The sequence below is a fragment of the Rhinoderma darwinii genome, unplaced genomic scaffold (genome assembly GCF_050947455.1).
Source record: "Rhinoderma darwinii isolate aRhiDar2 unplaced genomic scaffold, aRhiDar2.hap1 Scaffold_523, whole genome shotgun sequence".
NCBI lineage: Eukaryota > Metazoa > Chordata > Amphibia > Anura > Rhinodermatidae > Rhinoderma > Rhinoderma darwinii.
In genome coordinates, this window is record NW_027464072.1 from 242,984 (window position 1) to 265,462 (window position 22,479).

The 22,479-nt window shown below is 45.6% G+C and overlaps 8 non-coding genes across 8 annotated transcripts; all 8 read right to left on the reverse strand.

The window, feature by feature from the left end:
* Positions 1 to 513: 513 nt before the first annotated feature.
* Positions 514 to 704, reverse strand: LOC142721829 (U2 spliceosomal RNA). The gene has a single exon (XR_012874206.1). It is a non-coding gene; the product is annotated as a U2 spliceosomal RNA (small nuclear RNA).
* Positions 705 to 1,973: 1,269 nt separating this feature from the next.
* Positions 1,974 to 2,165, reverse strand: LOC142721875 (U2 spliceosomal RNA). Its single transcript, XR_012874231.1, has one exon. It is a non-coding gene; the product is annotated as a U2 spliceosomal RNA (small nuclear RNA).
* Positions 2,166 to 9,000: 6,835 nt separating this feature from the next.
* Positions 9,001 to 9,191, reverse strand: LOC142721842 (U2 spliceosomal RNA). The gene has a single exon (XR_012874209.1). It is a non-coding gene; the product is annotated as a U2 spliceosomal RNA (small nuclear RNA).
* A 1,269-nt stretch (positions 9,192 to 10,460) lies between these two features.
* On the reverse strand, positions 10,461 to 10,651 carry LOC142721851 (U2 spliceosomal RNA). The gene has a single exon (XR_012874211.1). It is a non-coding gene; the product is annotated as a U2 spliceosomal RNA (small nuclear RNA).
* A 1,282-nt stretch (positions 10,652 to 11,933) lies between these two features.
* On the reverse strand, positions 11,934 to 12,124 carry LOC142721853 (U2 spliceosomal RNA). The gene has a single exon (XR_012874212.1). It is a non-coding gene; the product is annotated as a U2 spliceosomal RNA (small nuclear RNA).
* A 1,269-nt stretch (positions 12,125 to 13,393) lies between these two features.
* Positions 13,394 to 13,585, reverse strand: LOC142721876 (U2 spliceosomal RNA). The gene has a single exon (XR_012874232.1). It is a non-coding gene; the product is annotated as a U2 spliceosomal RNA (small nuclear RNA).
* Positions 13,586 to 20,420: 6,835 nt separating this feature from the next.
* On the reverse strand, positions 20,421 to 20,611 carry LOC142721854 (U2 spliceosomal RNA). The gene has a single exon (XR_012874213.1). It is a non-coding gene; the product is annotated as a U2 spliceosomal RNA (small nuclear RNA).
* Positions 20,612 to 21,880: 1,269 nt separating this feature from the next.
* Positions 21,881 to 22,072, reverse strand: LOC142721877 (U2 spliceosomal RNA). Its single transcript, XR_012874233.1, has one exon. It is a non-coding gene; the product is annotated as a U2 spliceosomal RNA (small nuclear RNA).
* Positions 22,073 to 22,479: the final 407 nt, after the last annotated feature.

Sequence of the window (22,479 nt, forward strand, 5' to 3'; positions counted from 1 at the left end):
GTTGCAACTGCAATTCTTACTTCTTCTTGAAATGTAGGGACGACAGTACATTCCATCACATCCACCTAGTGTACACAGGTAGGTCCATTGTGGCGGGTAGGCGGCTGGCTGCTTTAATGGCTGTTTGCTGTTCCCCTACTCCACTCCACTCCACTATTTGACTGTGGTGCTGCATCAATCAGTGGCTGGCTCAGGTGCAGCTCTTTAACTTACCTAGGAGGGAGGGAGGGAGGGCGGAGAGAAGACAAGGAAGGTGAATGAGCTGTTCCAATGTGAAATGCCGGAAACACAGAAACACAGAAGACACACACACACACACACACAACAAGAGGTGGCAATGTATTCATTAATTGCATTTAATAAATGAGCTCATTATCACACATGACTGTACAAATGCATTGTCCAACAGGTGTTGAAATAATGGGATTAAAAGGGGAGATCCCTTCAGAAAGACAGAAACAATGGCAAAGAGAAAAAACACTTTTGGAATCTGATTTTAGTCAACACATAAGGGAAGGGTGCACCGGTCCTGGAAATACTGCAATACCAGGTCAATGCGTGGAGTGGACAGAGCAAGCTCTATTTCCATCTCCCTGTTCTAAAAATCCATTTAATATATGGTCCCCAGATAGGGGACGTATCAGATATTAAACTGATAAGAACAGATACTACACTTGATCTTAGCCAAAAGGCCGAGAAGCGATAACCCGAGCGGCCCTTGCCTTGCCCGAGCCTGTCCCATACTGCTGTTCACCCCTTGCAGCGATTCAGCCTACTCCTAGGCAATTCCATGGGGCCCTGCAGGCTCACACACATTTACAGCTACTAAGCGGGAGGTGAATAAAGGCCGGAGAGGAAGCCAGACAGGATTTGCTTCTTTTGCTTGCACCACAATGCAGTGCTGAAAGAGGAGGAATCTACATAAAAACGCCTTCCTGGCAACGCCCAAATGCCCTCCTGCCATGCAGATAAACACTGGCAGCGGCAGCAAGTGCATGCCCACAGCCACCCCTTGTTCCTTCACACCTTGTATCAGCTTTAATCCAGTCCTGTGCTGCCTGCTGAGCAGCACTGAACAACACTGCCTGGGCCCAGGCTTTTATCTCTGAGGCAGGCCCCATTATGATGTCAGAAAGCTGGCTCTGGAATCCTGAGGGCTCCACTATGACACGTGCAAAGTTCCGTCTGAACTTTATATAAGACGGTGAGGCTCAGTCAGTCACTCAGTGTTGCCTGAGAGGGCAACACTGCAACAGCCGGCCGCCAGGCTGTCTTTTTTTTGCACATTTATTTGCCTCCAGGAGGCCACAAGAGGGAGACAAGGGACTGCAAAATGGAAAATAGGCATCCACCAACTTTACAGACAACTTGTTCTCCTTGCTCCTACAACCTCCATCCTTGCACAGTTTGTTATTCTTCTAGGTAACATAGTAACAAATCCAAATTGCTGCTCTCTTTGTAGGCAAGCAAGGCTTTGTTGCAACTGCAATTCTTACTTCTTCTTGGAAATGTAGGGACGACAGTACATTCCATCACATCCATCTAGTGTACACAGGTAGGTCCATTGTGGCGGGCGGGCTGCTTTAATGGCTGTTTGCTGTTCCCCCTACTCCACTCCACTATTTGACTGTGGTGCTGCATCAATCAATCAATCAGTGGCTGGCTCAGGTGCAGCTCTTTAACCTACCTAAAAGGGAGGGCGGAGAGAAGACAAGGAAGGTGAATGAGCTGTTCCAATGTGAAATGCCGGAAACACAGAAACACAGAAGACACACACACACACAACAAGAGGTGGCAATGTATTCTTTAATTGCATTTAATAAATGAGCTCATTATCACACATGACTGTACAAATGCATTGTCCAACAGGTGTTGAAATAATGGGATTAAAAGGGGAGATCCCATCAGAAAGACAAAAACAATAGCAAACACAAATAGCACTTTTGGAATCTGATTTTAGTCAACACATAAGGGAAGGGTGCACCGGTCCTGGAAATACTGCAATACCAGGTCAATGCGTGGAGTGGACAGAGCAAGCTCTATTTCCATCTCCCTGTTCTAAAAATCCATTTAATATATGGTCCCCAGATAGGGGACGTATCAGATATTAAACTGATAAGAACAGATAAGGTTTCAACAAAGTTTTTTATTGGCAAAAATAATATATTTTACAGACTTTTTTTTAAAATTGAAACCACAAGATAAAATCAACAGCATAATACATGAATATTCATACATTTAAATGAATACAAAAGTAATAATAATAAGACCATTAATACAGATGTTATAATAAAAGTACAGAACAATAGCAGGATAAAATTTATACAGGGCATAAAAGACATAAAAGAATAAAACCATTTTTATTTACAATGTTATGGTATTCCACATTTGCAAACACCACATGGATGTTGCTTCTTTTACCCCTAGCTGCTTTTTGTCCCTAAGATAATAAATATACATTTCACTTAGGGCATATTTCACACAATTTTTAACGTCAATAAAATCATGTTTAAAAAGCAGAATGTTCCTAACCTTCCAAATGGCATTCTTAAAACAGTTTAAAATGATCCAACAGACCATTTGCTGTTTAAAACTTGGGCAGTTAAAAAGACCATAAAACACGTATTCAAATTTAAGATCTTTAAGACCGCAGGCCCATTTCAGCAATGGGCCTACCTTCCTCCAAACCTCCTGTGCATATGGGCAGTTCCAAAACAGGTGCATTATCGTCTCGTCGTCACCACACCTGTCTCTCGGGCACTTGGCTCTCGCCACCAGTCCTCGCCTATGCTGGAATTCACGAGTAGGGAGGCACTGGTGAACGATTGCCCAGGCAAGGTCCTTGTGCACATTTGCCATAAATTTCCCGAAAACGTTCCGCCACACCACCTTGGACCTTGCCTGTGAGAAATTTGAAACTGCCAGTGTATCCTCCTGCCGCCTACAGGAGAGTAACACTTTTTTCTGGTCCCCCAATATGTCAGGCTCCAATTCTTGGAGACCTAGGAGCCTGACAGTTTTTTCGAGCACCGCATATTGTTTTGGGGGACACAGAAGCACAGGAGAATTCAAAGGGACACGAAACCATCGTTTAAAAATCATGCCCGTAGCGTACTTTAAAAAGTAGCTAAAAATACCATCAGAATTATACATTTTAAAACAGAAGCAAAAGTATTTAATGTAAAAGAAGTTAAAAAGGTTAGGAACATCTCTCCCGCCATTGTCCTTACATCTGTACATAAAATCACGTTTTAGTTTTTCCATTTTGGAACCCCATAAAAACATAAAACAGATCCTGGTCACTTTTTTAATATATAAAATTGTTGGAGGGAAAACCATAGCTACATAAAGCATTATGGGTAATAAAACAGATTTAATTATTAAAACTTTTCCCTCCATGGTGAGATTTCTCAAATTCCACATTAAAACCTTTTTTTCCATTTTGGCAATTACTGAATCCCAATTGGGTCTCCCATCGTTTTCTTGATTAAAAACAATTCCTAAAATTTTTATCTGATCCTGCTGCATGTTAACTCCTGGTGTCACAGAGGAATCCCATACACCAGTATAAAAACAGTCACACTTATCAACGTTTAATTTAAAACCAGAGGCTTCACAAAAAAAGCCGGTGTTCCTCAATGCCCGTCTCATAGAAGCGGCGTCTGGGCATAGGACGGTGGCGTCATCCATATAGCCTAGGATTTTTACCTGGTTCCCCCTTCCTCCAGGTATGGGCACGCCTCTGATGACTTTATCATCTCTTATTAGGGTGAACAGAGGTTCTATGGCACAAATAAAAAGGAGCGGAGACAACGGGCACCCCTGTTTCACCCCTGATAAAAGAGGAACACCTTTAGTTAAAAATCCGTTGATAGAAATTTGGCTAAAACAGGATCGATATAAAAGCTTAATACGTGTTAAAATAATTTCAGGAACAGCCATCTTTTTAAGAACCATAAAAAGATATTCATGGGAGACCCGGTCAAAAGCCTTCTCGAAATCTAAGGATAAAATAGCAAGGCTTTGACCCCTTTCTTTAAAATACCAAATGATGTCACGTAAAATATTCAGGGACTCAGTAATTGACCTCCCAGGTACCCCACATACCTGGTTTGGATGGATTAATTTATGAATAAAAGGTTTAAAACGGATTGTTATTAGTTTAGCTAAAATTTTACAATCAACGTTTAAAAGAGTAATAGGGCGCCAGTTTTTTAACTGGTCCCTCTCACCTTTTTTAAAAATTAAGGACACAATCCCCCTCCTCCAGGAAGGGGGCAGCTCTTCAGTAATAAAAACTTCCTTATACAATAAAAACATGTCATTCTTTAAAATTTCCCAAAAAGCATGATAAAATTCGATGGGCAGACCATCTTCCCCAGGAGCTTTCCCATTAGAAAAACTTTTAAAAGCAAATAAAAGTTCCTCCAAGGTAATATTACGGGATAAAACTTCCTGGTCTAAAATATCTAGCTTGGCATCAAGGGAATTAAGAACATGTTCTAAAAAGGAAGGATCAATATTTTTCTTGTTAAAAAGAGATTGGTAGAAATTAAAAGCAGAATTTAAAATGCCGACCATAGTGGTTTCTCCTTCAAGGTTTAAAATGACATCTCGTTTATCCATTACCTTTTTGAAGAAGAACCGGGAACACTTCTCGCCATCCTCGAGGTGCTTTACATGTGAATTAAAAATTATTTGTTTCCCTTTCTCTTCTATGGCATATTTTATTTCAGCTTTAAGATTTAAGATATCATCATCAACATCCATACCAATCTCCTTCAATTTAAAAAGTACATGTAAACGTTTATTAAGAACATAAAACCATTGTTTTTTCTCTTTTGCTTTCTTCTTACCTGCTCGAATAAAAAAAGCTCTGATTTTGGGTTTAATGCCCTCCCACCAGTGTAGCATAGGCTGACTGGGCGCTCTATGGGACTGCCAACACTGGTAGGTCCGCACAAACTCCTCTTTAATGATGGGGTCCTCCAGGAGTGTGGTGTTTAGTCTCCAGGGACCCCTACAAGCTTTTTGCTCTCCCTCTAGCTCCAGGTGCACTGAAAGGAGCTTGTGATCAGATAAAATATTTGTTAAAAGCAAACATTTTTTGGGAATAAAACTATTAGAAGTGAAAATAAAATCAATTCTGGAGCTCACTCTTCCATTGGACCAGGTGGGGCCTGGGTCCGCAGGCAAGAGTTCCCTCCAGCAATCTTTCAATTTAAAATCACCAATAAAATTCTTGAGCAGGTAAGAAGTACGGTCAATTTTTCGATTAAAATCCCCACCCTGGCGGTGTTCTCCATCTCGCACACAGTTAAAATCACCACCCACCAGCAGGGGGGTAGACCCAACACAAAACAATGGTAAAATCTCTAATAGTTCTGCCCTCTCCTGTTTGGTAGGAGGGGCATAAACGTTTAAAACACGAATTAAAGTTCCATTAAAAAGCAAATGTATTAAAATAGCTCTGCCGGGCATGATTTCAGTCACTGTTTGGATGGAGATAAAACGACCTCGGCAGAGCAATCCAACCCCCGCAGAGCGACAGTCATTTCCACCAGACCAGACTGAGGGGCCTAGTTTCCAGTCCATCTTTAAATCTTGATATTCCAAGTCATTAGGGATTCCACATTCTTGAAGCAGGCAAAGGTCAAAGTCCACAGTCTCTAAAAATGAAAATAAAGCAGTCCTGCGGACAGGGCTCTTTAGGGACCTCACATTTAGTGAGGCGACTTTGATAGGAACCAACATAGTCTTAGTTGAGGTCAGGGTCCGAACCAGAAGAGTCGTACTCGGAGATCAGCTGCGAGTCTGGACCCCCTTTTTGAGGGGTCAATAAATCTTGGATGTTGGTAGGGTCAGAGCCAGATACGTGGGCGGCTCCAACCCCCACACTGCTCTCATCCGAACTCCGATAGGCAGCTTTCCTCCGAACTCCGGACTCCTCTTCCTCTCGCTGTCTCTTTGCAGAATGGCTCCTATCCATCTCCTCGAAGTCGCTCTCACCCATCTCTGGCCCCTGGCTGAAGATATCGCTGATGTCCTTCCTGGGCAGCTGCACAGGGGCCTGTGAGGTCCCATCGCTCTTGGCAACCTTTGCCTGCTTACGGGGAGCCTTCATCGCAAGCCCCTCCACAACCGCAGTGGAGGAACTTTGCTCCGACCCCCCCGTTGACCGGAAATGGTCAAAACGAGGCTCCAATCCAGCATATTTTAGGGTTTTCTTAATGGAGCCCTCGTCTGACACAGAGTGTCTCCGCTCCATGCCCACACTCTTGGGACAGGCGTCAGGTCCTACTGCAGAACCTACGGAGCCACGACGCCTGTCGCTAACCACTGCCTCAACAGGGTCCACTGCAGGCGGAGCAGAGGACCTGTTTGCAGAGGTGCCGGTCAACTTATGTCCAGCAGAGTCAGAATTCCTCCTGCTCTGCCTGGACCCGGTGGAATCCCTATGGCCGTCCCTCGAGGCTGACATCGGTGGGCCCCCCGATGGAGCTGTGAAGGACTTTGGCCTGGACCCCTCAGTCGTCAATGCTCGTTTTGGGGCATTACCAGCGGCGTCTGCACATGTTGCAAACTGCCGCTCTGGCCCTGGTCTGGGTGGCCCAGATTTCGCTCTGCGGGGGCAATCTTTAAAAGCATGCCCAGTCATGCCGCACAGATTGCACAACACCTCGGAACTGCATTTTGCCGCTACGTGTCCAACCTGGCCACACCTGTTACACTGCACCACATGGGGCCGGTCACAATGTTCTCTGGTGTGGCCATATCTCAAGCAGTTCCGGCAGGCTATTGGCATCTGGGGGTAAAATAGGAATCCTCGATTCTTCCCAATGGCAAAGTTCTGGGGTGGGTGATGTAAGCCTCCAATGCCATTGGGATCCTGGCGGAACTTCACCCAATATTTTCTTTTGCCATTCCAGAAGCTCTGGGTGTTCAAGATTTTATGTGAGAAGCGGACCTCCCTGCAGTAACGACTGAGGAAGGTTTCAATGTCACACTCTGAGACAAATGGACTGAACATGCACATCACGAGCGGGACTTCTTCCTCCCCGTAGAGGAATAAAAAGTTCAGTCCATTTAGCCGCTCCTCACTCTGGTCCGCATCAGACAATCTTTTGTGCATGTTGTCGCAACATGCCGCGGCCGTAAAGGATACGGTGTACCGACCGCGGCTTTCCTGGTCGTTGAGACACAGGATGTCCGCCCGCTTGAGCCCCAGGAAGTCCAGCAGAATCACCTCCACAATGAAGCGAAGGTTCTTCCGCTGGCGATGGCCTTCTTCCACCTCGATGCGGACGGACTGGCGCAACCGGGTGTCCCCGGATGCAAATCCAAATGTATATGGCATTTTCAGTGCCTGGGGGCTAAGCCTGTCCCTTATAGCAGCAAGGGCTCAGATTCCACAATTAAGTGGAACCCTCCCCCAAGGCCAAGGATTAGGGTACCCCAGACACCTACGAAGCCCGATAAACGCCCTCGGAACGCTCTTAGAAAAACGCCTCAAGGCCGGTTGACCTCTTGGGTAAGGCGCGATCGCAACTCGTTGTCCGGGGGCTAAGCCCACTCCCCAAATAGCAGCAAGGGGGTGAAGTCTCTCTGTGAAAAGAGACGATCCCCCAAGGCCAAGGAGCAGGGTACCCCGGACACCTCCCAACAAAACCAGATGCAGAAATACTACACCTGATCTTGCCAAAAGGCCGAGAAGCGATAACCCGAGCGGCCCTTGCCTTGCCCGAGCCTGTCCCATACTGCTGTTCACCCCTTGCAGCGATTCAGCCTACTCCTAGGCAATTCCATGGGGCCCTGCAGGCTCACACACATTTACAGCTACTAAGCGGGAGGTGAATAAAGGCCGGAGAGGAAGCCAGACAGGATTTGCTTCTTTTGCTTGCACCACAATGCAGTGCTGAAAGAGGAGGAATCTACATAAAAACGCCTTCCTGGCAACGCCCAAATGCCCTCCTGCCATGCAGATAAACACTGGCAGCGGCAGCAAGTGCATGCCCACAGCCACCCCTTGTTCCTTCACACCTTGTATCAGCTTTAATCCAGTCCTGTGCTGCCTGCTGAGCAGCACTGAACAACACTGCCTGGGCCCAGGCTTTTATCTCTGAGGCAGGCCCCATTATGATGTCAGAAAGCTGGCTCTGGAATCCTGAGGGCTCCACTATGACACGTGCAAAGTTCCGTCTGAACTTTATATAAGACTGTGAGGCTCAGTCAGTCACTCAGTGTTGCCTGAGAGGGCAACACTGCAACAGCCGGCCGCCAGGCTGTCTTTTTTTTGCACATTTATTTGCCTCCAGGAGGCCACAAGAGGGAGACAAGGGACTGCAAAATGGAAAATAGGCATCCACCAACTTTACAGACAACTTCTCTTTGCTCCTACAACCTCCATCCTTGCACAGTTTGTTATTCTTCCAGGTAACATAGTAACAAATCCAAATTGCTGCTCTCTTTGTAGGCAAGCAAGGGTTTGTTGCAACTGCAATTCTTACTTCTTCTTGAAATGTAGGGACGACAGTACATTCCATCACATCCACCTAGTGTACACAGGTAGGTCCATTGTGGCGGGTAGGCGGCTGGCTGCTTTAATGGCTGTTTGCTGTTCCCCTACTCCACTCCACTCCACTATTTGACTGTGGTGCTGCATCAATCAGTGGCTGGCTCAGGTGCAGCTCTTTAACTTACCTAGGAGGGAGGGAGGGAGGGCGGAGAGAAGACAAGGAAGGTGAATGAGCTGTTCCAATGTGAAATGCCGGAAACACAGAAACACAGAAGACACACACACACACACACACAACAAGAGGTGGCAATGTATTCATTAATTGCATTTAATAAATGAGCTCATTATCACACATGACTGTACAAATGCATTGTCCAACAGGTGTTGAAATAATGGGATTAAAAGGGGAGATCCCTTCAGAAAGACAGAAACAATGGCAAAGAGAAAAAACACTTTTGGAATCTGATTTTAGTCAACACATAAGGGAAGGGTGCACCGGTCCTGGAAATACTGCAATACCAGGTCAATGCGTGGAGTGGACAGAGCAAGCTCTATTTCCATCTCCCTGTTCTAAAAATCCATTTAATATATGGTCCCCAGATAGGGGACGTATCAGATATTAAACTGATAAGAACAGATACTACACTTGATCTTAGCCAAAAGGCCGAGAAGCGATAACCCGAGCGGCCCTTGCCTTGCCCGAGCCTGTCCCATACTGCTGTTCACCCCTTGCAGCGATTCAGCCTACTCCTAGGCAATTCCATGGGGCCCTGCAGGCTCACACACATTTACAGCTACTAAGCGGGAGGTGAATAAAGGCCGGAGAGGAAGCCAGACAGGATTTGCTTCTTTTGCTTGCACCACAATGCAGTGCTGAAAGAGGAGGAATCTACATAAAAACGCCTTCCTGGCAACGCCCAAATGCCCTCCTGCCATGCAGATAAACACTGGCAGCGGCAGCAAGTGCATGCCCACAGCCACCCCTTGTTCCTTCACACCTTGTATCAGCTTTAATCCAGTCCTGTGCTGCCTGCTGAGCAGCACTGAACAACACTGCCTGGGCCCAGGCTTTTATCTCTGAGGCAGGCCCCATTATGATGTCAGAAAGCTGGCTCTGGAATCCTGAGGGCTCCACTATGACACGTGCAAAGTTCCGTCTGAACTTTATATAAGACGGTGAGGCTCAGTCAGTCACTCAGTGTTGCCTGAGAGGGCAACACTGCAACAGCCGGCCGCCAGGCTGTCTTTTTTTTGCACATTTATTTGCCTCCAGGAGGCCACAAGAGGGAGACAAGGGACTGCAAAATGGAAAATAGGCATCCACCAACTTTACAGACAACTTGTTCTCCTTGCTCCTACAACCTCCATCCTTGCACAGTTTGTTATTCTTCTAGGTAACATAGTAACAAATCCAAATTGCTGCTCTCTTTGTAGGCAAGCAAGGCTTTGTTGCAACTGCAATTCTTACTTCTTCTTGGAAATGTAGGGACGACAGTACATTCCATCACATCCATCTAGTGTACACAGGTAGGTCCATTGTGGCGGGCGGGCTGCTTTAATGGCTGTTTGCTGTTCCCCCTACTCCACTCCACTATTTGACTGTGGTGCTGCATCAATCAATCAATCAGTGGCTGGCTCAGGTGCAGCTCTTTAACCTACCTAAAAGGGAGGGCGGAGAGAAGACAAGGAAGGTGAATGAGCTGTTCCAATGTGAAATGCCGGAAACACAGAAACACAGAAGACACACACACACACAACAAGAGGTGGCAATGTATTCTTTAATTGCATTTAATAAATGAGCTCATTATCACACATGACTGTACAAATGCATTGTCCAACAGGTGTTGAAATAATGGGATTAAAAGGGGAGATCCCATCAGAAAGACAAAAACAATAGCAAACACAAATAGCACTTTTGGAATCTGATTTTAGTCAACACATAAGGGAAGGGTGCACCGGTCCTGGAAATACTGCAATACCAGGTCAATGCGTGGAGTGGACAGAGCAAGCTCTATTTCCATCTCCCTGTTCTAAAAATCCATTTAATATATGGTCCCCAGATAGGGGACGTATCAGATATTAAACTGATAAGAACAGATACTACACTTGATCTTAGCCAAAAGGCCGAGAAGCGATAACCCGAGCGGCCCTTGCCTTGCCCGAGCCTGTCCCATACTGCTGTTCACCCCTTGCAGCGATTCAGCCTACTCCTAGGCAATTCCATGGGGCCCTGCAGGCTCACACACATTTACAGCTACTAAGCGGGAGGTGAATAAAGGCCGGAGAGGAAGCCAGACAGGATTTGCTTCTTTTGCTTGCACCACAATGCAGTGCTGAAAGAGGAGGAATCTACATAAAAACGCCTTCCTGGCAACGCCCAAATGCCCTCCTGCCATGCAGATAAACACTGGCAGCGGCAGCAAGTGCATGCCCACAGCCACCCCTTGTTCCTTCACACCTTGTATCAGCTTTAATCCAGTCCTGTGCTGCCTGCTGAGCAGCACTGAACAACACTGCCTGGGCCCAGGCTTTTATCTCTGAGGCAGGCCCCATTATGATGTCAGAAAGCTGGCTCTGGAATCCTGAGGGCTCCACTATGACACGTGCAAAGTTCCGTCTGAACTTTATATAAGACTGTGAGGCTCAGTCAGTCACTCAGTGTTGCCTGAGAGGGCAACACTGCAACAGCCGGCCGCCAGGCTGTCTTTTTTTTGCACATTTATTTGCCTCCAGGAGGCCACAAGAGGGAGACAAGGGACTGCAAAATGGAAAATAGGCATCCACCAACTTTACAGACAACTTCTCTTTGCTCCTACAACCTCCATCCTTGCACAGTTTGTTATTCTTCCAGGTAACATAGTAACAAATCCAAATTGCTGCTCTCTTTGTAGGCAAGCAAGGGTTTGTTGCAACTGCAATTCTTACTTCTTCTTGAAATGTAGGGACGACAGTACATTCCATCACATCCACCTAGTGTACACAGGTAGGTCCATTGTGGCGGGTAGGCGGCTGGCTGCTTTAATGGCTGTTTGCTGTTCCCCTACTCCACTCCACTCCACTATTTGACTGTGGTGCTGCATCAATCAGTGGCTGGCTCAGGTGCAGCTCTTTAACTTACCTAGGAGGGAGGGAGGGAGGGCGGAGAGAAGACAAGGAAGGTGAATGAGCTGTTCCAATGTGAAATGCCGGAAACACAGAAACACAGAAGACACACACACACACACACACAACAAGAGGTGGCAATGTATTCATTAATTGCATTTAATAAATGAGCTCATTATCACACATGACTGTACAAATGCATTGTCCAACAGGTGTTGAAATAATGGGATTAAAAGGGGAGATCCCTTCAGAAAGACAGAAACAATGGCAAAGAGAAAAAACACTTTTGGAATCTGATTTTAGTCAACACATAAGGGAAGGGTGCACCGGTCCTGGAAATACTGCAATACCAGGTCAATGCGTGGAGTGGACAGAGCAAGCTCTATTTCCATCTCCCTGTTCTAAAAATCCATTTAATATATGGTCCCCAGATAGGGGACGTATCAGATATTAAACTGATAAGAACAGATACTACACTTGATCTTAGCCAAAAGGCCGAGAAGCGATAACCCGAGCGGCCCTTGCCTTGCCCGAGCCTGTCCCATACTGCTGTTCACCCCTTGCAGCGATTCAGCCTACTCCTAGGCAATTCCATGGGGCCCTGCAGGCTCACACACATTTACAGCTACTAAGCGGGAGGTGAATAAAGGCCGGAGAGGAAGCCAGACAGGATTTGCTTCTTTTGCTTGCACCACAATGCAGTGCTGAAAGAGGAGGAATCTACATAAAAACGCCTTCCTGGCAACGCCCAAATGCCCTCCTGCCATGCAGATAAACACTGGCAGCGGCAGCAAGTGCATGCCCACAGCCACCCCTTGTTCCTTCACACCTTGTATCAGCTTTAATCCAGTCCTGTGCTGCCTGCTGAGCAGCACTGAACAACACTGCCTGGGCCCAGGCTTTTATCTCTGAGGCAGGCCCCATTATGATGTCAGAAAGCTGGCTCTGGAATCCTGAGGGCTCCACTATGACACGTGCAAAGTTCCGTCTGAACTTTATATAAGACGGTGAGGCTCAGTCAGTCACTCAGTGTTGCCTGAGAGGGCAACACTGCAACAGCCGGCCGCCAGGCTGTCTTTTTTTTGCACATTTATTTGCCTCCAGGAGGCCACAAGAGGGAGACAAGGGACTGCAAAATGGAAAATAGGCATCCACCAACTTTACAGACAACTTGTTCTCCTTGCTCCTACAACCTCCATCCTTGCACAGTTTGTTATTCTTCTAGGTAACATAGTAACAAATCCAAATTGCTGCTCTCTTTGTAGGCAAGCAAGGCTTTGTTGCAACTGCAATTCTTACTTCTTCTTGGAAATGTAGGGACGACAGTACATTCCATCACATCCATCTAGTGTACACAGGTAGGTCCATTGTGGCGGGCGGGCTGCTTTAATGGCTGTTTGCTGTTCCCCCTACTCCACTCCACTATTTGACTGTGGTGCTGCATCAATCAATCAATCAGTGGCTGGCTCAGGTGCAGCTCTTTAACCTACCTAAAAGGGAGGGCGGAGAGAAGACAAGGAAGGTGAATGAGCTGTTCCAATGTGAAATGCCGGAAACACAGAAACACAGAAGACACACACACACACAACAAGAGGTGGCAATGTATTCTTTAATTGCATTTAATAAATGAGCTCATTATCACACATGACTGTACAAATGCATTGTCCAACAGGTGTTGAAATAATGGGATTAAAAGGGGAGATCCCATCAGAAAGACAAAAACAATAGCAAACACAAATAGCACTTTTGGAATCTGATTTTAGTCAACACATAAGGGAAGGGTGCACCGGTCCTGGAAATACTGCAATACCAGGTCAATGCGTGGAGTGGACAGAGCAAGCTCTATTTCCATCTCCCTGTTCTAAAAATCCATTTAATATATGGTCCCCAGATAGGGGACGTATCAGATATTAAACTGATAAGAACAGATAAGGTTTCAACAAAGTTTTTTATTGGCAAAAATAATATATTTTACAGACTTTTTTTTAAAATTGAAACCACAAGATAAAATCAACAGCATAATACATGAATATTCATACATTTAAATGAATACAAAAGTAATAATAATAAGACCATTAATACAGATGTTATAATAAAAGTACAGAACAATAGCAGGATAAAATTTATACAGGGCATAAAAGACATAAGAGAATAAAACCATTTTTATTTACAATGTTATGGTATTCCACATTTGCAAACACCACATGGATGTTGCTTCTTTTACCCCTAGCTGCTTTTTGTCCCTAAGATAATAAATATACATTTCACTTAGGGCATATTTCACACAATTTTTAACGTCAATAAAATCATGTTTAAAAAGCAGAATGTTCCTAACCTTCCAAATGGCATTCTTAAAACAGTTTAAAATGATCCAACAGACCATTTGCTGTTTAAAACTTGGGCAGTTAAAAAGACCATAAAACACGTATTCAAATTTAAGATCTTTAAGACCGCAGGCCCATTTCAGCAATGGGCCTACCTTCCTCCAAACCTCCTGTGCATATGGGCAGTTCCAAAACAGGTGCATTATCGTCTCGTCGTCACCACACCTGTCTCTCGGGCACTTGGCTCTCGCCACCAGTCCTCGCCTATGCTGGAATTCACGAGTAGGGAGGCACTGGTGAACGATTGCCCAGGCAAGGTCCTTGTGCACATTTGCCATAAATTTCCCGAAAACGTTCCGCCACACCACCTTGGACCTTGCCTGTGAGAAATTTGAAACTGCCAGTGTATCCTCCTGCCGCCTACAGGAGAGTGACACTTTTTTCTGGTCCCCCAATATGTCAGGCTCCAATTCTTGGAGACCTAGGAGCCTGACAGTTTTTTCGAGCACCGCATATTGTTTTGGGGGACACAGAAGCACAGGAGAATTCAAAGGGACACGAAACCATCGTTTAAAAATCATGCCCGTAGCGTACTTTAAAAAGTAGCTAAAAATACCATCAGAATTATACATTTTAAAACAGAAGCAAAAGTATTTAATGTAAAAGAAGTTAAAAAGGTTAGGAACATCTCTCCCGCCATTGTCCTTACATCTGTACATAAAATCACGTTTTAGTTTTTCCATTTTGGAACCCCATAAAAACATAAAACAGATCCTGGTCACTTTTTTAATATATAAAATTGTTGGAGGGAAAACCATAGCTACATAAAGCATTATGGGTAATAAAACAGATTTAATTATTAAAACTTTTCCCTCCATGGTGAGATTTCTCAAATTCCACATTAAAACCTTTTTTTCCATTTTGGCAATTACTGAATCCCAATTGGGTCTCCCATCGTTTTCTTGATTAAAAACAATTCCTAAAATTTTTATCTGATCCTGCTGCATGTTAACTCCTGGTGTCACAGAGGAATCCCATACACCAGTATAAAAACAGTCACACTTATCAACGTTTAATTTAAAACCAGAGGCTTCACAAAAAAAGCCGGTGTTCCTCAATGCCCGTCTCATAGAAGCGGCGTCTGGGCATAGGACGGTGGCGTCATCCATATAGCCTAGGATTTTTACCTGGTTCCCCCTTCCTCCAGGTATGGGCACACCTCTGATGACTTTATCATCTCTTATTAGGGTGAACAGAGGTTCTATGGCACAAATAAAAAGGAGCGGAGACAACGGGCACCCCTGTTTCACCCCTGATAAAAGAGGAACACCTTTAGTTAAAAATCCGTTGATAGAAATTTGGCTAAAACAGGATCGATATAAAAGCTTAATACGTGTTAAAATAATTTCAGGAACAGCCATCTTTTTAAGAACCATAAAAAGATATTCATGGGAGACCCGGTCAAAAGCCTTCTCGAAATCTAAGGATAAAATAGCAAGGCTTTGACCCCTTTCTTTAAAATACCAAATGATGTCACGTAAAATATTCAGGGACTCAGTAATTGACCTCCCAGGTACCCCACATACCTGGTTTGGATGGATTAATTTATGAATAAAAGGTTTAAAACGGATTGTTATTAGTTTAGCTAAAATTTTACAATCAACGTTTAAAAGAGTAATAGGGCGCCAGTTTTTTAACTGGTCCCTCTCACCTTTTTTAAAAATTAAGGACACAATCCCCCTCCTCCAGGAAGGGGGCAGCTCTTCAGTAATAAAAACTTCCTTATACAATAAAAACATGTCATTCTTTAAAATTTCCCAAAAAGCATGATAAAATTCGATGGGCAGACCATCTTCCCCAGGAGCTTTCCCATTAGAAAAACTTTTAAAAGCAAATAAAAGTTCCTCCAAGGTAATATTACGGGATAAAACTTCCTGGTCTAAAATATCTAGCTTGGCATCAAGGGAATTAAGAACATGTTCTAAAAAGGAAGGATCAATATTTTTCTTGTTAAAAAGAGATTGGTAGAAATTAAAAGCAGAATTTAAAATGCCGACCATAGTGGTTTCTCCTTCAAGGTTTAAAATGACATCTCGTTTATCCATTACCTTTTTGAAGAAGAACCGGGAACACTTCTCGCCATCCTCGAGGTGCTTTACATGTGAATTAAAAATTATTTGTTTCCCTTTCTCTTCTATGGCATATTTTATTTCAGCTTTAAGATTTAAGATATCATCATCAACATCCATACCAATCTCCTTCAATTTAAAAAGTACATGTAAACGTTTATTAAGAACATAAAACCATTGTTTTTTCTCTTTTGCTTTCTTCTTACCTGCTCGAATAAAAAAAGCTCTGATTTTGGGTTTAATGCCCTCCCACCAGTGTAGCATAGGCTGACTGGGCGCTCTATGGGACTGCCAACACTGGTAGGTCCGCACAAACTCCTCTTTAATGATGGGGTCCTCCAGGAGTGTGGTGTTTAGTCTCCAGGGACCCCTACAAGCTTTTTGCTCTCCCTCTAGCTCCAGGTGCACTGAAAGGAGCTTGTGATCAGATAAAATATTTGTTAAAAGCAAACATTTTTTGGGAATAAAACTATTAGAAGTGAAAATAAAATCAATTCTGGAGCTCACTCTTCCATTGGACCAGGTGGGGCCTGGGTCCGCAGGCAAGAGTTCCCTCCAGCAATCTTTCAATTTAAAATCACCAATAAAATTCTTGAGCAGGTAAGAAGTACGGTCAATTTTTCGATTAAAATCCCCACCCTGCCGGTGTTCTCCATCTCGCACACAGTTAAAATCACCACCCACCAGCAGGGGGGTAGACCCAACACAAAACAATGGTAAAATCTCTAATAGTTCTGCCCTCTCCTGTTTGGTAGGAGGGGCATAAACGTTTAAAACACGAATTAAAATTCCATTAAAAAGCAAATGTATTAAAATAGCTCTGCCGGGCATGATTTCAGTCACTGTTTGGATGGAGATAAAACGACCTCGGCAGAGCAATCCAACCCCCGCAGAGCGACAGTCATTTCCACCAGACCAGACTGAGGGGCCTAGTTTCCAGTCCATCTTTAAATCTTGATATTCCAAGTCATTAGGGATTCCACATTCTTGAAGCAGGCAAAGGTCAAAGTCCACAGTCTCTAAAAATGAAAATAAAGCAGTCCTGCGGACAGGGCTCTTTAGGGACCTCACATTTAGTGAGGCGACTTTGATAGGAACCAACATAGTCTTAGTTGAGGTCAGGGTCCGAACCAGAAGAGTCGTACTCGGAGATCAGCTGCGAGTCTGGACCCCCTTTTTGAGGGGTCAATAAATCTTGGATGTTGGTAGGGTCAGAGCCAGATACGTGGGCGGCTCCAACCCCCACACTGCTCTCATCCGAACTCCGATAGGCAGCTTTCCTCCGAACTCCGGACTCCTCTTCCTCTCGCTGTCTCTTTGCAGAATGGCTCCTATCCATCTCCTCGAAGTCGCTCTCACCCATCTCTGGCCCCTGGCTGAAGATATCGCTGATGTCCTTCCTGGGCAGCTGCACAGGGGCCTGTGAGGTCCCATCACTCTTGGCAACCTTTGCCTGCTTACGGGGAGCCTTCATCGCAAGCCCCTCCACAACCGCAGTGGAGGAACTTTGCTCCGACCCCCCCGTTGACCGGAAATGGTCAAAACGAGGCTCCAATCCAGCATATTTTAGGGTTTTCTTAATGGAGCCCTCGTCTGACACAGAGTGTCTCCGCTCCATGCCCACACTCTTGGGACAGGCGTCAGGTCCTACTGCAGAACCTACGGAGCCACGACGCCTGTCGCTAACCACTGCCTCAACAGGGTCCACTGCAGGCGGAGCAGAGGACCTGTTTGCAGAGGTGCCGGTCAACTTATGTCCAGCAGAGTCAGAATTCCTCCTGCTCTGCCTGGACCCGGTGGAATCCCTATGGCCGTCCCTCGAGGCTGACATCGGTGGGCCCCCCGATGGAGCTGTGAAGGACTTTGGCCTGGACCCCTCAGTCGTCAATGCTCGTTTTGGGGCATTACCAGCGGCGTCTGCACATGTTGCAAACTGCCGCTCTGGCCCTGGTCTGGGTGGCCCAGATTTCGCTCTGCGGGGGCAATCTTTAAAAGCATGCCCAGTCATGCCGCACAGATTGCACAACACCTCGGAACTGCATTTTGCCGCTACGTGTCCAACCTGGCCACACCTGTTACACTGCACCACATGGGGCCGGTCACAATGTTCTCTGGTGTGGCCATATCTCAAGCAGTTCCGGCAGGCTATTGGCATCTGGGGGTAAAATAGGAATCCTCGATTCTTCCCAATGGCAAAGTTCTGGGGTGGGTGATGTAAGCCTCCAATGCCATTGGGATCCTGGCGGAACTTCACCCAATATTTTCTTTTGCCATTCCAGAAGCTCTGGGTGTTCAAGATTTTATGTGAGAAGCGGACCTCCCTGCAGTAACGACTGAGGAAGGTTTCAATGTCACACTCTGAGACAAATGGACTGAACATGCACATCACGAGCGGGACTTCTTCCTCCCCGTAGAGGAATAAAAAGTTCAGTCCATTTAGCCGCTCCTCACTCTGGTCCGCATCAGACAATCTTTTGTGCATGTTGTCGCAACATGCCGCGGCCGTAAAGGATACGGTGTACCGACCGCGGCTTTCCTGGTCGTTGAGACACAGGATGTCCGCCCGCTTGAGCCCCAGGAAGTCCAGCAGAATCACCTCCACAATGAAGCGAAGGTTCTTCCGCTGGCGATGGCCTTCTTCCACCTCGATGCGGACGGACTGGCGCAACCGGGTGTCCCCGGATGCAAATCCAAATGTATATGGCATTTTCAGTGCCTGGGGGCTAAGCCTGTCCCTTATAGCAGCAAGGGCTCAGATTCCACAATTAAGTGGAACCCTCCCCCAAGGCCAAGGATTAGGGTACCCCAGACACCTACGAAGCCCGATAAACGCCCTCGGAACGCTCTTAGAAAAACGCCTCAAGGCCGGTTGACCTCTTGGGTAAGGCGCGATCGCAACTCGTTGTCCGGGGGCTAAGCCCACTCCCCAAATAGCAGCAAGGGGGTGAAGTCTCTCTGTGAAAAGAGACGATCCCCCAAGGCCAAGGAGCAGGGTACCCCGGACACCTCCCAACAAAACCAGATGCAGAAATACTACACCTGATCTTGCCAAAAGGCCGAGAAGCGATAACCCGAGCGGCCCTTGCCTTGCCCGAGCCTGTCCCATACTGCTGTTCACCCCTTGCAGCGATTCAGCCTACTCCTAGGCAATTCCATGGGGCCCTGCAGGCTCACACACATTTACAGCTACTAAGCGGGAGGTGAATAAAGGCCGGAGAGGAAGCCAGACAGGATTTGCTTCTTTTGCTTGCACCACAATGCAGTGCTGAAAGAGGAGGAATCTACATAAAAACGCCTTCCTGGCAACGCCCAAATGCCCTCCTGCCATGCAGATAAACACTGGCAGCGGCAGCAAGTGCATGCCCACAGCCACCCCTTGTTCCTTCACACCTTGTATCAGCTTTAATCCAGTCCTGTGCTGCCTGCTGAGCAGCACTGAACAACACTGCCTGGGCCCAGGCTTTTATCTCTGAGGCAGGCCCCATTATGATGTCAGAAAGCTGGCTCTGGAATCCTGAGGGCTCCACTATGACACGTGCAAAGTTCCGTCTGAACTTTATATAAGACTGTGAGGCTCAGTCAGTCACTCAGTGTTGCCTGAGAGGGCAACACTGCAACAGCCGGCCGCCAGGCTGTCTTTTTTTTGCACATTTATTTGCCTCCAGGAGGCCACAAGAGGGAGACAAGGGACTGCAAAATGGAAAATAGGCATCCACCAACTTTACAGACAACTTCTCTTTGCTCCTACAACCTCCATCCTTGCACAGTTTGTTATTCTTCCAGGTAACATAGTAACAAATCCAAATTGCTGCTCTCTTTGTAGGCAAGCAAGGGTTTGTTGCAACTGCAATTCTTACTTCTTCTTGAAATGTAGGGACGACAGTACATTCCATCACATCCACCTAGTGTACACAGGTAGGTCCATTGTGGCGGGTAGGCGGCTGGCTGCTTTAATGGCTGTTTGCTGTTCCCCTACTCCACTCCACTCCACTATTTGACTGTGGTGCTGCATCAATCAGTGGCTGGCTCAGGTGCAGCTCTTTAACTTACCTAGGAGGGAGGGAGGGAGGGCGGAGAGAAGACAAGGAAGGTGAATGAGCTGTTCCAATGTGAAATGCCGGAAACACAGAAACACAGAAGACACACACACACACACACACAACAAGAGGTGGCAATGTATTCATTAATTGCATTTAATAAATGAGCTCATTATCACACATGACTGTACAAATGCATTGTCCAACAGGTGTTGAAATAATGGGATTAAAAGGGGAGATCCCTTCAGAAAGACAGAAACAATGGCAAAGAGAAAAAACACTTTTGGAATCTGATTTTAGTCAACACATAAGGGAAGGGTGCACCGGTCCTGGAAATACTGCAATACCAGGTCAATGCGTGGAGTGGACAGAGCAAGCTCTATTTCCATCTCCCTGTTCTAAAAATCCATTTAATATATGGTCCCCAGATAGGGGACGTATCAGATATTAAACTGATAAGAACAGATACTACACTTGATCTTAGCCAAAAGGCCGAGAAGCGATAACCCGAGCGGCCCTTGCCTTGCCCGAGCCTGTCCCATACTGCTGTTCACCCCTTGCAGCGATTCAGCCTACTCCTAGGCAATTCCATGGGGCCCTGCAGGCTCACACACATTTACAGCTACTAAGCGGGAGGTGAATAAAGGCCGGAGAGGAAGCCAGACAGGATTTGCTTCTTTTGCTTGCACCACAATGCAGTGCTGAAAGAGGAGGAATCTACATAAAAACGCCTTCCTGGCAACGCCCAAATGCCCTCCTGCCATGCAGATAAACACTGGCAGCGGCAGCAAGTGCATGCCCACAGCCACCCCTTGTTCCTTCACACCTTGTATCAGCTTTAATCCAGTCCTGTGCTGCCTGCTGAGCAGCACTGAACAACACTGCCTGGGCCCAGGCTTTTATCTCTGAGGCAGGCCCCATTATGATGTCAGAAAGCTGGCTCTGGAATCCTGAGGGCTCCACTATGACACGTGCAAAGTTCCGTCTGAACTTTATATAAGACGGTGAGGCTCAGTCAGTCACTCAGTGTTGCCTGAGAGGGCAACACTGCAACAGCCGGCCGCCAGGCTGTCTTTTTTTTGCACATTTATTTGCCTCCAGGAGGCCACAAGAGGGAGACAAGGGACTGCAAAATGGAAAATAGGCATCCACCAACTTTACAGACAACTTGTTCTCCTTGCTCCTACAACCTCCATCCTTGCACAGTTTGTTATTCTTCTAGGTAACATAGTAACAAATCCAAATTGCTGCTCTCTTTGTAGGCAAGCAAGGCTTTGTTGCAACTGCAATTCTTACTTCTTCTTGGAAATGTAGGGACGACAGTACATTCCATCACATCCATCTAGTGTACACAGGTAGGTCCATTGTGGCGGGCGGGCTGCTTTAATGGCTGTTTGCTGTTCCCCCTACTCCACTCCACTATTTGACTGTGGTGCTGCATCAATCAATCAATCAGTGGCTGGCTCAGGTGCAGCTCTTTAACCTACCTAAAAGGGAGGGCGGAGAGAAGACAAGGAAGGTGAATGAGCTGTTCCAATGTGAAATGCCGGAAACACAGAAACACAGAAGACACACACACACACAACAAGAGGTGGCAATGTATTCTTTAATTGCATTTAATAAATGAGCTCATTATCACACATGACTGTACAAATGCATTGTCCAACAGGTGTTGAAATAATGGGATTAAAAGGGGAGATCCCATCAGAAAGACAAAAACAATAGCAAACACAAATAGCACTTTTGGAATCTGATTTTAGTCAACACATAAGGGAAGGGTGCACCGGTCCTGGAAATACTGCAATACCAGGTCAATGCGTGGAGTGGACAGAGCAAGCTCTATTTCCATCTCCCTGTTCTAAAAATCCATTTAATATATGGTCCCCAGATAGGGGACGTATCAGATATTAAACTGATAAGAACAGATAAGGTTTCAACAAAGTTTTTTATTGGCAAAAATAATATATTTTACAGACTTTTTTTTAAAATTGAAACCACAAGATAAAATCAACAGCATAATACATGAATATTCATACATTTAAATGAATACAAAAGTAATAATAATAAGACCATTAATACAGATGTTATAATAAAAGTACAGAACAATAGCAGGATAAAATTTATACAGGGCATAAAAGACATAAGAGAATAAAACCATTTTTATTTACAATGTTATGGTATTCCACATTTGCAAACACCACATGGATGTTGCTTCTTTTACCCCTAGCTGCTTTTTGTCCCTAAGATAATAAATATACATTTCACTTAGGGCATATTTCACACAATTTTTAACGTCAATAAAATCATGTTTAAAAAGCAGAATGTTCCTAACCTTCCAAATGGCATTCTTAAAACAGTTTAAAATGATCCAA